At 38.0% G+C, this 15,471-nt stretch overlaps 1 protein-coding gene across 1 annotated transcript in view; it reads left to right on the forward strand.

Annotated features, from left to right (window-relative positions):
• Positions 1-15,471, forward strand: part of LOC150080693 (glucose-6-phosphate 1-dehydrogenase-like) — a 165,509-nt gene that overhangs the window by 108,500 nt on the left and 41,538 nt on the right. The gene's annotated exons all lie outside the window — the stretch shown is intronic.

A 15,471-nucleotide genomic window follows, 5' to 3' on the forward strand; every position in this document is an offset into this window, starting at 1 on the left:
GTAATTGCAATTGCATTTCAAAAGAATCAAAATAACTGGCTCTGTTCCTATTCTTGCAAACAGAATTCTGTATTTCAAAACCTTTTTAGATAACCTGTGGAATGAATGCATTCTGAGTTCTAAAGGTTGTGAAAATAACACAAAATTCATGTAAATGTAATATTATACTCAATTCAGTGAATTGTATAGAATCATTTAAGTAAAGTATTAGTATTATAATGGATAAATGAAGAAAGGAAGCAGAGTGTTTCTGCATCTGCCAAAAAAAAAAAAAAAAATACTCTACTACTCACATCTTCACCGTCACCAAAAAGTGGCTATTCAATTCCTCTTTGAACTTTACAAATCCTCTGCCTTCATCACTGTGGCAGGCAGTTTATTCCAACGATCTACAGCACACTGCCCAAAAATAAAGATTTGGCCTTTTCTTCCTTTGTGCCCTCTGGTTCTTCTCGCTTTCACCAGTAAAAATATACCTCTTGTTCTTCTACCAATTCCTTTCAGGCCCTTATACACCTCAATCAAGTCCCCTCCCACCTTCCCCAAGATGTCTAAGTTGGCAAACTTTGCACTTTACACCTAAGCTGTTCTTCATATGGGCATCAATTAGTGAACCCTTTCTAGAAGTTATTTCTTACTTCAAGTATAGCCTCCAAACCTAAACAGTATTTTAAACGTAGTCTCTTATATAGAGGGACAATGGCATCATTATTCCCTATTTTTGAAAGTTCTATATATATCATAGACAGGATACCATGTGCTCTTCCTAGCAACTTGTTTACACTGCATGGAAAATTAAGTCTGACTTAATTTTAACCCCATTTAGTTTTAGACTGTTTACTTTTCAAACAAAAAAAATCCAAGAACAATTATTTGTCTGTTTCAGAGCTTCATTGAGCTCCCTTTTCAAGACTATGGAAAGACAGTGTTAAAACACTGTTTTAACACTTTCTTTTGTTGTTAACAAAATTCTTACTTGACTAATGCATTTAAATAATTATACTGAAAGTAAGCAATTTGAGTAAGTGTTCAAAGGGCTGCAATAAGCATTTCTTACCAAGAAGATGCTGTGATAACCTTGTGGAAAGACTAAAAGTTTATTCATTTCTAGCTATAAGGTTATATGATTGAACGACGATACAGCCATACAATGCTGAACCAGTCAACACCAGCCTAGGTGAGGTAGCATATGCTTTAATTGAAGAGATTATAATAAATGGCTTATTATAATCTTTGTATATTTTTATTAATTTCAATTTAAATGTTGCTTTGTTATAATCTATTTGTATTTATTTATTTTAAAAATAAATACCTTTGTACCCAGGGTCTCACATTACATTTAAATCTGTACTTTCTGGTTTATCTGCTTCTGCTTCAAAAATATCTGCGATTGGGTTCCTTGGCTTGAGTTTTTTTTTTATGAAGGACTGGTTCTTGGGTTTACTTCTGTCACTGGACTGTGTCTGTCTGGCGATTTTTTGTTTCAGTTCTTTAGATTAAAGAAGTTCTTCAAGTAACTAAAGCATTCATTTTGAAATTAATTCTTTTTCTATTAATTTTTCTGGTTGTGACATCTTATGAAGTATGCTTCTTTGAAGGTTCCTCTTTTGTAAGATTTACTTATTCAAAGGATGTTGGTTGAATTTAGATCACATTCTTCTCTGTATTGAAGAGAATGGGTCTGTTCTGTTTGTTTATCCTTGTAGATTTTCTGCCAAAATGAAAAGAAGAAGAAAAAAAAAAAAAGCCCAACAGTACAGATGAATAAGTAGATCAGACTCAGCTTTCCATTCACTTAATGCAGAGAAGTGGAATCTAAAATCAGCCACCACCCTTTCAACAGTTAAATCCAATTACTATTTGTAGATTTGTCTAAACGGGCTGCATCTACAGACACAACCCAAAAGATGTCATGCAACTAAAGAGGGTGCCCCATATAAAGATAACGAATGTGTCCTAAGATCAGCTCTTCTCCACATTTATAATTTCAGGATTCATAGGGATGACACTTTGAGTACTATTTGTAGCTATGACAATTGAGGCCCCATAATAAAACTTTTTTGTATATCTAAACATTTACTTATAAGTTGCTTTATAATCAGCCCTTTATTCCGAAAACTGATTGATGTGCAAGTATGCCATGCACCTGCTTTTGACCCTTTTTTTTTTTTTTTAGTGTACCCACTCAAGGGTTAAATTAAGTTTTTTTTTTTTTTTTTTTTTAATACAGTATTAAACATAATTAGTGTTCTCATATCATATTGTGTCATATCTGAGTTTGCAGGGTTATCTAACTTGTGTTTTACCAGTTTGCTTGTCTCATCCCTTTGCACTGAAGACATGGTATAGAATATTATTATTGAATAATATGACTATTGTTTCCCCTGCTTTGTTAACTCAGACTACATGCCAACACTCAATGATCTTATATATATTTCCCTCTTTAAGCAGATGCTGTGGCTAGGATTCTGTCTTCTCCTGTATCTTTTCCTTGGTCATCCTATTTTTATTTTCTGTTTTGATTTCCATTTGATTATTTTTTTTATTAGTGTTCCCTTCTCTTTATTCTGTTTCCTTACTTTTTTTTTTTTTTTGGTTGGAACAAAATTGTATTCCCTGAAAAAGTTTTTTTCTTCAACATGTCCAATTTCATATGTCCTGTACATAACATTTTTTTCTGATTTTGAGTACTTTATTTTATAAGTGTGATTTTGTTTAAAGTGTTCATTTCACATTTGCATCACTTGTCTGATAGGTTTGTTTGGTAATGAGATTGTCATATTATATTTATTAGCTAGTAATAATTTTAAATTCAGTAATCTTTGTAGATTACCCTCTTACTAGTTTCTTCACTTGTTTCCACTGCCTACGTTAGTATAGGTCTAAGTAGTTTAGAAATTCTAGTTTTTGTATCTGTGTTTAAGTATTTGTTAAAAGACTTTGATTTGCTTGATGATTTTATAACTTGTTTTGAAATATTCTTGGAGCCATCCTTATTGATTTAATTGTATTATCAGGTATTTAAAACCTCTCACTCATTCTATCATCTGCTTCCATAATTCCAGCTTATATCTAATGAGATCATCATATTATATTTATTAGCTAGTAATTTTTTTAAATTCAGTAATCTTTGTAGATTATCCACTGATACAGTTAATAACATGACATCTAATACAAAACATCAATAATATATTCCAATTTCTAGTTTTTACTCCATTAACATCAAGGTGGTTTCAATTAGCATATTGTCCATTAAACATATTAAATAATTTAGTATTAGTAGTGGAAAATGATGCAAGGAAGCAAGATTATATAGAATCAACCAAAAAAAATAAAAAACCCTTCCTCTATCATCCATCTTTTTCCTTTAATAATTTGTCTAATTCTTCTTTAAAATTTATTCAAACTACCCACTTCCACAACACCAAATGGAAGTTTGTTCCAACAATCGAGTAGCCTTCTGTTGAAATAAAATTTATGCACATCTGTCCAGCAAACCATCCTTCCTCAATTTAAATTTATTATCCCTTATGTGTGTTAGCATTAGCATAGGCATATGATGCAAGAAAGCAAGCTTATATAGCATCAGCCAAAAAAAAACCTTCCCATTTCACCCATCCATTCACTCCAAATGTTTGTCTAGTTCTGCCTTTAACATATTTAAGTTGCTGGTTATTTTTATTTTAATTTAGATAAAGAGTTTTTGTGGATTACTACTTATAATACATAAAACCGTTATTTCATTTGAATCTTGCAGCCATTGTTTTTGTATATAGTGGTAGGGAATTCAAATTTTTGAGGTAGCTAGGTAGCTCTAATGCATAATTATATAGAGTAATATGCTTCACTGTTTCTATTAGATAGCATAGTATTGACATTTAATTAATTTAATTTACTGATCTTATTAATTTAAAATAGCATGCCCCAAACTAGAGCAGCAAAGCAACGGGCACTAAGTGACAGGAGTGCTGTGACTCGGGGGGAGAACCGAGGGGGGGGGGCAATTCTCCAACGCATCACAGCCTAAAAAAATGTGCAACTTGTGAAATGTTTGCCGAACTCTCTGGAACGGAACATGATATTGCCATGGGGGATGTCTTTGTGTGTGTGCGATGTAAGGAAATCAGGCGACAACTCAGCGTTGTTATGGGCCTATATGAGAGTTTGAAGGACAGGGTGGATGCCCTCGAAAGTTCTAAATTGAGGGGCCCATCAAGCTCTCAGCTGCCCACATCAACGCCAGAGCTTGCACGGTCATCACGCAACACAGCGGCAACCCCCAAGGCAGAATACACTAGTCCCACAGGAACTAGTAGTTGTTGGTGACTATTGTCAGGGAAATGGGTAATATGCTTTGTAAAAAGGATAGGTGGAACAGGACCAGGGTATGTCTGCCAGGGGCAAAGGTTGATTACGTTGTAGAGTGAATATCATCTTTTAGGTGCACAAAAGGTGATATAGTGGTACACGTTGGCACTAATGATATTAAGAGTACAAGACCAACACAATTACTTAACAAATACAGGACACTGTTGAACAAAAGCCAAGAATTAGGGTTGAATTTGAAAGTGTCTGCAATTCTGCCCAGACACGATAGGAGGGAGTATATGATGAGAGCCTTGTCGATCAATTCGGCCCTGGAAAGATTGTGCAAGGCTCAAGGGATAGTTTTTTTCAGCCTGGTCTGTACTTGTTAACAGGAGAGACTGCTTCTACAAGGATGGGATACACTTAAATAGAAAGGGTGCAAGAATATTCGCTGATGCTATCGAGGCAGTGTTAGATGGGTCGGAAAACTGATAGCTTGGGGGGATACAAGGACTAATAGTTTAACAGTAGCCGTAGGCAGAGGTGAAGGTGATTCTTGCAGAACTTCTATTAGAATAAGTAGCGACCTGGAGCGAGAGGTGTTGGGGGTTTCAGGGATGGATGGCAGTCATCCTGAAATAGGTAGGTATATGGGATGTGTTAGGGTAACTATGAATAGGAATAGGAGCATGTATACCAATGATAGAAGTATAGTAAATAAATTTGATGAATTTGAAGTGTTGGTCAAGACTTCAAATGCGGATATTGTTGGGATAGCAGAGACGTGGTGTCACACAGATATAAGGAATGCAGAACTGGAATTTGGAGAGTACAATGTGTACAGAAAGGATAGACAGGGAGGAGGTGCTATGCTGTTAATTAAGAAAAACAAAATCAAAAGAAGTGCATCCAGTTGATATAGATGAACAGTGCACTGTTGAGTCAGTTTGGTGTGACATAAGCACTGCGAAAGCAAAAATAAGAGTAGGAGTGTGTTATAGGCCTAATGACTCGAATGAGTACAATGAACAATTATACAGAGAAATAGAGTGGGCCAGTAAATCAGAATGTCTTATAATGGGCGATTTTAACTTCCCAGATATTGACTGGAACTTGTGGGTGGTCACTCACACACTAGTCAGACTTTTGTGGATTTATTGGATGATTGTTTTCTGCAGCAGCATGTTCGAGAGGCAACCAGAGAGAGTAATACTCTTGATCTGGTTATCAGCAGTGATCATTCGTGCATTAAGAATTTGCAGATAAAGGAACCACTAGGTAGCAGTGATCACAGTGTACTGATGTGGGATTCACTTAAAGATATAATTACCATCAGGGGTAAAGGAAAGGGTTTTTGCTTCCGTAAAGGAGAGTACAGTGGTCTCAGAAAGTTTTTAAATTCTGTACAGTGGGATAAACTGACAATGTTACCAACAGTAAATTCTAAGTGGGAAGCATTCAAGGAATTAATCGTGGATGCTACTAAAAGTTTCATACCTATTAAGAAATATTGTTCAAGGTTTAGGCCTAAATGGTTATCTAATGAACTAATGAGACTCTTAACAGGGAAGAAAAATGAATGGGTGCATATAAATTATCAAGCGACTCAGAAGCCTACGGCAGATATAAGCTAGTCTGTAATCAGGTCACAAAGGAGGTTAGGCAGGCAAAGGAAGATTACGAGAAATCCTTGGCAAAAGATGCTAAGAAAAACAGCAAGGATTTCTTTACTTATATAAACTCTAAAAGGAAGGGGATGAATCTGATTGGTCCACTTGACATCGATGGTTCAACTGTTGATGATCCTGATCAGATAGCAAACAAACTGAATGGGTATTTTGCATCTACATTCACACATGAGGAATTATTAAGGTTTGAAAATGGCAGAAGGTTATCAAATTGTAGCCGGATACTTAATGATTTTGTAATAACTGAGAGCAAAGTGGAGGAGAAATTGTTGAAGTTAAACATAAGAAAAGCACCTGGGGTGGATGGGATTTATCCAGTTATATTAAAGGAGGCGGCAAAGCAACTAAGCAACCTTAGCCATAATTATGAGAGCATCCTTGGACTCAGGGGAGGTTCCCATGGACTGGAGATGTGCAAATGTATTCACAAAGGGGGATTGAAGGGTGACACAAGTAATTACAGACCAGTTAGTTTAACTTCTGTTCCGGGTACAATAATGGAGTCACTGGTTAAAGATGCATTGCAGGATCATCTAGACAAGACTGCAGCAATAATTCAGACACAGCATGGCTTTGTTAAGGGAAAGTCTTGTCTGACAAATTTGCATCCAGTTACAAAGGAACTGGATACAAAAAATAATTTTGATATCATATATTTGGATTTCAGGAAAGCTTTTGACACTGTTGCGCATGGAAGACTATTGTACAAATTGGAGCAGAATGGTATTAAGGGTAAGTTGCTACAATGGATAAAAGGATGGTTAAGTGGGAGAAGACAGAGGGTGGTAATCAGTGGGTGCTGATCTTCGTGGACTAATGTTATTAGTGGAGTCCCACAGGGTTCAGTGTTGGGTCCACTGTTTTGTATATTTATCAATGATATTGATGAAGGTATATCAGGCTTATTGTCGAAGTTTGCAGATGATACAAAGGTTGGCAGGGTTGTTAATGACAGTAATGGCAGTGTGCTACTGCAACAGGATCTAGATAATTTGGGCAGTTGGGCTGAGAAGTGGCAACTGAAGTTTAACCTTGACAAATGCAAAGTACTGCATATGGGTAGAAGTAACCCCAGAGAAACGTACCAACTGTGTGGTACTACACTTAAGGTGGTAGAAAATGAAAAAACCTGGGAGTAATTGTGCAGGCAGATATGAAGTTTTCTGAGCAATGCAGACAGGCTGCCAGGGCAGGTCATGGGGTTTTGTCAATGATATATAGGAATTTTGCTAGCAGGGAAAAGGAGGTGATTATCCCTCTGTATAAGGCAATGGTCAGGCCTCGCCTTGAGTACAGGTCTGGAGGCCTCATTTTAGGAAGGATGTAGATTTACTTGAGCGTGTACAGAGAAGGGCAACAAGATTGGTGAGGGGAATGAAGGGATTCTCTTACCAAGAGAGGGTTAAGTTCTGAAAATTGCAGTAGCTGGAGACTAGGCACCTGCGCGGTGATCTGATTGAGGTGTATAAGGGTTGAGCACGCTGAATTCTGATGGGATCCTTCCACTTGTTCAGATTACAAACCTAAGGGGGCATAAATTCAAATTAAGAAAGGACAGATGTAGAATAGATGTGCGGAAATTTGCCTTTAGCCAGCGGGTGGTTAATTGCTGGAACAAACTTCCATCTGTCGTTGTGGAAGTTGATAGGTTGAATAAATTTAAGGAGGAACTGGACAGGTATTTGGAGGGAATGGTGTGATTTTTTTTTTTTGGCCTATGCTGCATAAGCTCATACGCATGCTTTCTTGCATCACATGCCACTACTACTAATACATCAATTCTACAATTGTCTTTCCTCAATTTAAATTTATGTCCCCTCAGGTGAGTAATCTGAGCAAGAGGAAGAATTCCATCAGCATTGAGCTTGCTCAAACCATTCAAGGCCTTATACACCTCTATTAGATCACCTCACAGGTGCCTAGTGTCCAGAAACTGCAATTTACAGAACTTCAGTCGTTCTTTGTAAGAGCAACCCTTTGTTCCACTCACCAATCTCTTTTCCCTTCTCTGTACTCATTCCATCACCTCTATATCTTTCCTAAAATGAGGCCTCCAGACCTGTATACAGTACTCAAGGTGTGGCCTGACCACTGCCTTATACAAGGGGACAATCACTCCCTTATCGCTGCTAGCAAAATTCCTGTATATCATTGACAAGACACCATGAGTACTCTTGCAGCTTGTCTGCACTGCTCAAAAAACTTCATATCTGACTGCACAATTACCTCCATGTCCTTTTCATTCTCCACTACCCTGAGTGTACTACCCAGTTGATACTTTACTCTGGGGTTACTGCTACCCGTATGCAGTACTTTGCATTTTTCAATGTTAAACTTCAGTTGCCACCTCTCAGCCCATCTGCTCAGCATTTCCGATCCTGTTGCAGTAGCATACTATCATTACTGTCATTAACAAACCCATGCTGTGTCTGCCCTATTACTGCAGTCTTGTCTAGATAATCCTGCATTGCTTCTTTATCGGTGACTACATTATTGTTGTCTGAACTAAAGCAAGGATGTAATAATCAACATTCAGCTTTACTCAATCAATTAAATACCCCACTCGCATCCCCTCACAGGTACCTGTTTCCAGAAGCTACATTTCACAGAACTGGTCTTTTGTGAGAGTACCGTTTTTGTTGTGAAAAGGGAATTCACAAGTCATTACTCTTCTCTACATGCATTTTCTAGCAAATCGCCATTCTTCCTAAAATAGGGCTTCTGAACCTGTATGCAGTACTCAAGATATGGAAAAGTGGTTTTCAATCTTTTTATAATAAATGGCACCCCTAAGTAATTTATTTTATTTTGTGACTCCCCCCTACTCAATTTTCTACCTGTTAGCGCGCTCTCTCTCTCTCTCTCTCTCTCTGTGTGTGTGTGTGTGTGTGTGTGTGTGTGTGTGTGTGTGTGTGTGTGTGTAATATTAAAAAAAGTTACATGATAGTTATTACAATGATATAACTATAAACAAAATTACAATTCATAATACAAATTATATATATATAAAATAATTTTATTCTTTATATAGAGGTATTAAAATAAACATCAATTATAGATCATCACAAAATTAAAAGATACTGCACACCTTTTTATAATGAAATAAATATATAAATTTAAAAAATTAAGTTTAAGTAACTTAAACCCAAATTACGTGGCACCCCTGAAATGTTGCAGCACCCGGGTTGAAAACCACTGGCCTAACCATTGCCTTATAAAATGGGATAATCACTTCTTTATCTCTTCTAGCAAAATTCCTGTGTATCATTAACATAACCCTGTGAGCTGCCATATCAGCCTGTCTATGCATTGCTCAGAAAACTTAATATTTGACTTCACAATTACCCCAGGTTTTTTTTGGTCTCCACTACCTTGAGTGTGGTAACAAACAGTTCATATGTTATTCTAGGATTACTGCTACCCATATGAAATACTTTGCATTTGTCAATGTTGCACTTCAATTGCCACTTCTCAACTCATCCACCTAATTTATCTGGTGGTTTGATTTGATTTCAGCATGGACATTAAACCTGACATGCCTTAATATCGTTAATAAATATTGAAAACAATGGGAGCAGCACTGAACCCTGGGGATCCCACTAAAAACATTAGTCACAGAAGAGCAGTGCCCATTGATAACCACTCTATCTTTGTCTGCCCAACCATCCCTTTATCCATAGCAGTAACTTGCTCATAATGCTACAATACTTCAATTTAAATACTGCTCTAGGTTCAGGCCCAAATGGATGTCAGATGAACTATTGAGACTCGTGGCAGAGAAGAAAAATTCATGGGATGCACATAACTTGTCAGGCGACACAAGCCTATGGTAGATAGCGGTAGTCTGTAATCAAGTCACAAAGGAGATTAGGCAAGCAAAGGTAGATTATGAAAAATTATTGGCAAAGGATGCAAAGAAAAACAGCAAAGACTTCTTTACTTATAAAAACTCTAAAAGGAAGGGGATGAATCAGATTGGTCCACTTGACCTAAATGAGTATTTTGCATCTACATTCACACAGGAGGAGTTATTCAAGGAGGAGAGGGCCAGATGTTTATCAAACTCTAACAGAGAGTTGAATGATTTTGTAATAACTGAGAGGCAAAGTAGAGGAGAATTGAAGTTAAACATAAGAAAGGCACCTGGAGTGGATGGGATCTATCCAGTTATATTAAAGGAGGCAGCAAAGGAAGTAAGCAAACCCTTAGCCATAATTATGAGAGCATCCTTGGACGGACTCGGGGGAAGTCCCCACAAATCGCAAATCCGCCCTGCCATGGAATGTTGTTCCCACATCTGGGGTGGTGCCCCCCAAACCTCTCTCAGGCTTCTTGATTCCATTCAGAAGAGGGCAGTTAGGTTAATTAATGATTCATCTCTAACAGAATCTCTCCACTTGCTGTCTCATAGACGTACTGTTTCTGCTGCATGCCTCTTCTACAGATATTTCCATGGGCACTGTTCTTCTGAATTGGCTTCTATAATTCCCGCTCTCTCTTTCAAAACAGTCCGAACACGTGCAGTCACCAGCCAACATCCATTTACTGTCCAGCTTCAAACTCACAGGACCAACTTTTCATCTTTTTCGTTTATTCATTCAACTGCCATTTTCTGGAACAACCTTCCTTCATACGTATTTCCTGAAAATTACAGTCTACAGAAGTTCCAAGTCCATTGTCAACAAATATCTTCTTTCGTCTTCTCAACCTCCAACCCAAGCACAGTACTAAAGGTTCTAATGCTTCTCGTGTTTGGGGTTTACATAAAAAAAAAAAAAAAAAAAAAGACTGGAGATGTGCAAATGTATCTCCAATTCACAAAGGGGGATCAAAGGGTGACATGAGTAATTACAGACCTGTTAGTTTGACTTCTGTTCCAGGGAAATTAATGGAGTCACTGGTTAAAGAAGCATTGCAGGATCATCTAGACAAAATAGCAGCAATAATTCAGACAAAGCATGGGTTTTTTAAGGGGAAGTCTTGATTGACCAATTTGATAGGTTACTATGATGTGATCACAAAGAAACTGGATGCAAAAAAATAATTTTGATATCATTTTGAATTTCACTAAAGCTTTTGATACTTGCACATGAAAGACTACTGCACAAATTGGAGTAGTATGGCATTAAGGTTAAGTTGCTACAATGGATAAAAGGATGGTTGAGTGGAAGAAGACAATGGTGATTAATGGGTACTGCTCTATGTGGACTAATGTTATTAGTGATGTCCCTCAGGTTTTGGTGTTGGGCCCATTGTTGTTTTGTATATTTATCAATGATATTGATGAAGGTATATCAAGCTTAATGTCAAAGTTTGCAGATGATACAAAGGTTGGCAGGGTTGTTAATAACAGTAATGACAGTATGCTGCTGCAGCAGGATCTAGAAAAGTTGGGTAGATGGGCTGAGAAGTGGCAACTGAAGTTTAACATTGACAAATGCAAATTACTTCATATGGGTAGCAGTAACCCCCAGAGAAATGTACCAACTATGTGATGTTACACTCAGGGTAGTGGAGAAGAAAGAGACCTGGGGGTAATTGTGCAGTCAGATATGAAGTTTTCTGAGCAGTGCAGACAGGCTGCCAGAGTATGTCATGGGGTCTTGTCAATGACATACAGTAATTTTGCAAGCAGGGATAAGAAGGTGATTATCCTCTTTTATAAGGCAATGGTCAGGCCACACCTTGAGTACTGCGTACAGGCCTGGAAGCCTCATTTTAGGAAGGATGTAGAGTTGCTAGAACGAGTACAGAGAACGGCAACAAGACTGGTGAAGGGAACAAAAGGGGGTGCTCTTATGAAGAAAGAGCTTAAGTTCTGCAAATTGCAGCTTCTGGAGACTAGGCACCTGCAAGGCAATCTGATTGAGGTGTATAAGGCCTTGAATGGATTGAGCAGACTCAATGTTGATGGGATTCTTCCTCTTGCTCAGATTACAAACCTGAGGGGGCATAGAGTCAAAACGAGGAAAGACAGTTGCAGATGATGTGTGGAAGTTTGCGAGATCACATTGTTGACGAAAGCTGTAGCAACTTCGTCTGCTTGTCGCATCTGGAGCAGAATTACCTTGTGTAATGCGTAAAGTTATCTACTGCTATTAATAGATATTTATGACCTCTCAAGGTCATTGGAAGAGGCCATAATATGTCCACCGACACTCTTACCCAGGGAGAATTTTTGGTAGGAACCCTCATCAGGGCCACTTTAGTCTTAGAATTGTATCCTTTCTGCTCCATACATTATAGACAAAGTTCAATGTAGTTCTTGAAATTGCTATACATGCCTGTCCAGAAGAAGTTTTTTTCTAAGTTTCTGCAATGTTTTTTGGAGTGCCATATGTCCTCCAGTAAGAACGTTATTGTGGCATGCGCTCAAAATCTCTGCTTTCAGGCCATACAGTATTACCAATTGTTCAAGTGGCTCTTCACGTGCAGCTCCAGGGTCAAATAAAGTAAAATGATATAATATCCCATCTTCGCTCAAATAAAATTAATCTGGGATTTGTTCTCCCTACAGTTCTTAAATTAATTTCTTCAAGTTAGGATCTTCTCTTTGTAGGGATTTAATCAATTTTGGTTTGCTGTTGTGGCATAACTAATGTTTCCAAGGTTACAATGGTTGATACAGGAGCAAGGGCTCACATCTGGTGAGTATGGGCTTGGCACACCCAGGGTCCTGAGCTGGATATCATCATCATTCTTCTCTCTCTCTCTCTCTCTCTCTCTCTCTCTCTCTCTCTCTCTCTCTCTCTCTCTCTCTCTCTCTCTCAGGGTAACTCAGAAATTTTTTTTTTTTTGGCTGGTGCAGCATAAGCCTCAGGCTTCCTTGCACCATATGGCTAATAATAATAATAACTACTTCAGTAGTTTTTGATTTCTTTGGCTTTTTCATCTTCATCTAACACTGGTCTGGACCCTGCCAGGTCTGTATACAACTTTAAAGTCAAACTCTTTATTGTAGCAACATGCTCTAATGTGCTAAACTTGCGACGGATTTTTCAAATGGAACAAGTAACTCAATGAGTGGTGATCTGTTATTAGTGTGAAATTAGAAGAAACTAAAAACAGTATGAATTGTAAAACTGCAAATAGTATCGCAAGAGCCTCCTTCTTGGAGGCTCTTGCAATACTATCTGTGGTACTATACATTCTCTCTGATTTCTTTAAGCAGTTTTCAATTTATTGAAGGCTTGCTGGGTGGAACTGTCCCAAATGAAAGGTGTCTCTTTTTTGTAAGCTGCATCAAAGGGCGAGCTATTTCAGCGAAATCTGGGATAAACTATAAAATCCCACCATCCCGAGGAATGACCGGATCTGTTTAACTGTCCTCAGGTAAACAATTCCGAATTGCAGAGAAATTATTCGGATCTGGGCTGACACCGTCTCCGCTAACAAGACGGCAAATATTTTAACTGCTGTTTCAGACATTCACATTTTTTTTTTGGCTTCAGTTTTAGATCATATTCTCTTAGACGCTTGAAAACCTTTTCCAGTTTTACTAGGTGTGACTCAAAATCAGAAGAGACTATAATATCATCCAAATAGGCAAAGATAGAGTTCCTTTTCAAATCCTGCAGTACCCAGGAACATAGTGTGAACAAACAAGTTTGGGACATTTTTCAACCCAAATGGCATCTTTGTACCGGAAAAGTGAGTCACCTGTAGTAAACGCAGTCTTGTGTCTGTCTGCAGGATGTACCTCTATCTGATGGAAACCACTCCAAGTCCAATGAACTAAAATAGTGCGCATTGCCTAACACATCCAGAATTTCACACTTGTTCAGGATTGTTTAACTGTCCGCAATCATTTTCGCATTCAATTTCCTAAAGTCATAAAAAAATATATAAACAGTAAGTTCCGTCTTTCTTTTTCACTAACGCAATTGGCACTGAATACACAGAATTGCTTGGCTCGATGATACCTGTTCTAAAAGGTCGTGGACCTGCTTCTCAACCTCTCCCTTCAATATATAAGGTACCCTATAGGCTTTCTGCTTAATGGGAACATTGTCAGTCAACCTAATTCTGTGGCAAAAGACCAAGTTACCAAGCTGCGCTGGTGATTTGGCAAACACATCTTTATATTCACACAATAAGTCTGACAGTCTGCGTCACTGATCGCTGTTAGATGATCAAGTTCAAAGTCTTTTATAGACACAGGAGTTATTCCTTTCTCATTCCCTTTTTCACCTGCAAAACTGATTGAATTGTTAGTAAGGCTCTCAAGGCTAACAATACCCATGCCTTTTGGAAGGTGAAGTGGCTTGGTCGTCAAGTTCGCAATGACTTTCCCATCTTTCCTACTGAGCACCTTACTGCCAAGTCATCCATATTCAAGTTAGAGTTGGGTTCCACTATTACTAGTTTCTCGGTAGGAACAGCAAGCTGCTCACAAAATACCGTTACCACCCTTTCTGTGGATGCTGGAAGCAAATGCTTGCAGGTAAGTTTAGCTACAGCAGGTTTGGAACCCAAAAACTGTTCATGAATACTTTCCTCTCTTAAACAAATCCTCAATGGAACCAAACACAATATTCCTTTGCCTAAGTCTAGTGAGAACAAAAACTTTAACACACTTAGTCCCAAAATTATATCATACCAACCCTTAATTTCCAGAAGCCACTAAAACATTTTCCTGAAACGTTGCGCTAACTTAAGATTTACTGTGATCTCAGCGTGTATGAGGACAATATTGCCTGAAACACCAGTTACTGTTAGGTCTGGAGACCTTGGATTCAAAGATCTATTATGCTTAATTTTGTTAAACAAGCCCCAGTATCTATACGGTATCTGGCTTGAACATTTTGAATGAAATCTGAAACCAAAAGTAGTTTGGTATCATTTTCTAAAATGTATATCCTATGTTGTGTGTTTTTACGAGCATTTGGTTTACCAACCCTTTTACTTTGTCGAAAACCCCTTCTATCTTGTTAAAACCCTTCTCTGTCAAAAATATCTATTCCTACCTTGCTCATAATTATCAATATCTGCATGGTTTATTTGCCTACCCAAAACTACTTTAAGATGTGTTTGTCTTTGATTAAACTCATTCCTAGATACTCCCCTTCTTGACCTAATGTAAGAGTACATATTACCCATATTTTGATTATGATATGTTCTATCTGCAATTCTATCCCTGTTTTCAAAAAAATTGTAACCGTGCTTATTAATATAGGACACCCTAAATTTTGGTAATGCCATGTAGTTGTGCACTCCGCAATTCGTACACGGGTACGTGAATGACGCTGGCAACAGCCAATAGTCAAGCATTCTACCATTAACATATCGTCTTTCTCCCTGCCTGCTAGCGTTCACAGAATTTCCAAGAGTATACCCGTCCAGAATGATGTCCGTTGTTATTGCGTGAAGCACCGAAGCGTCGGGCTGTGTGGTCAACAACCTTAACTCCCAAGGTTGCGTTGTCTAGCAGTGAGCTTATTGCTGTCCGACTGTGAGTGAGGCGTTATGCATGAAT

This window comes from Mastigoproctus giganteus, chromosome 9 (genome assembly GCF_048544385.1).
Source record: "Mastigoproctus giganteus isolate SK-2022 chromosome 9, ASM4854438v1, whole genome shotgun sequence".
Taxonomy (NCBI): Eukaryota; Metazoa; Arthropoda; class Arachnida; order Uropygi; family Thelyphonidae; genus Mastigoproctus; species Mastigoproctus giganteus.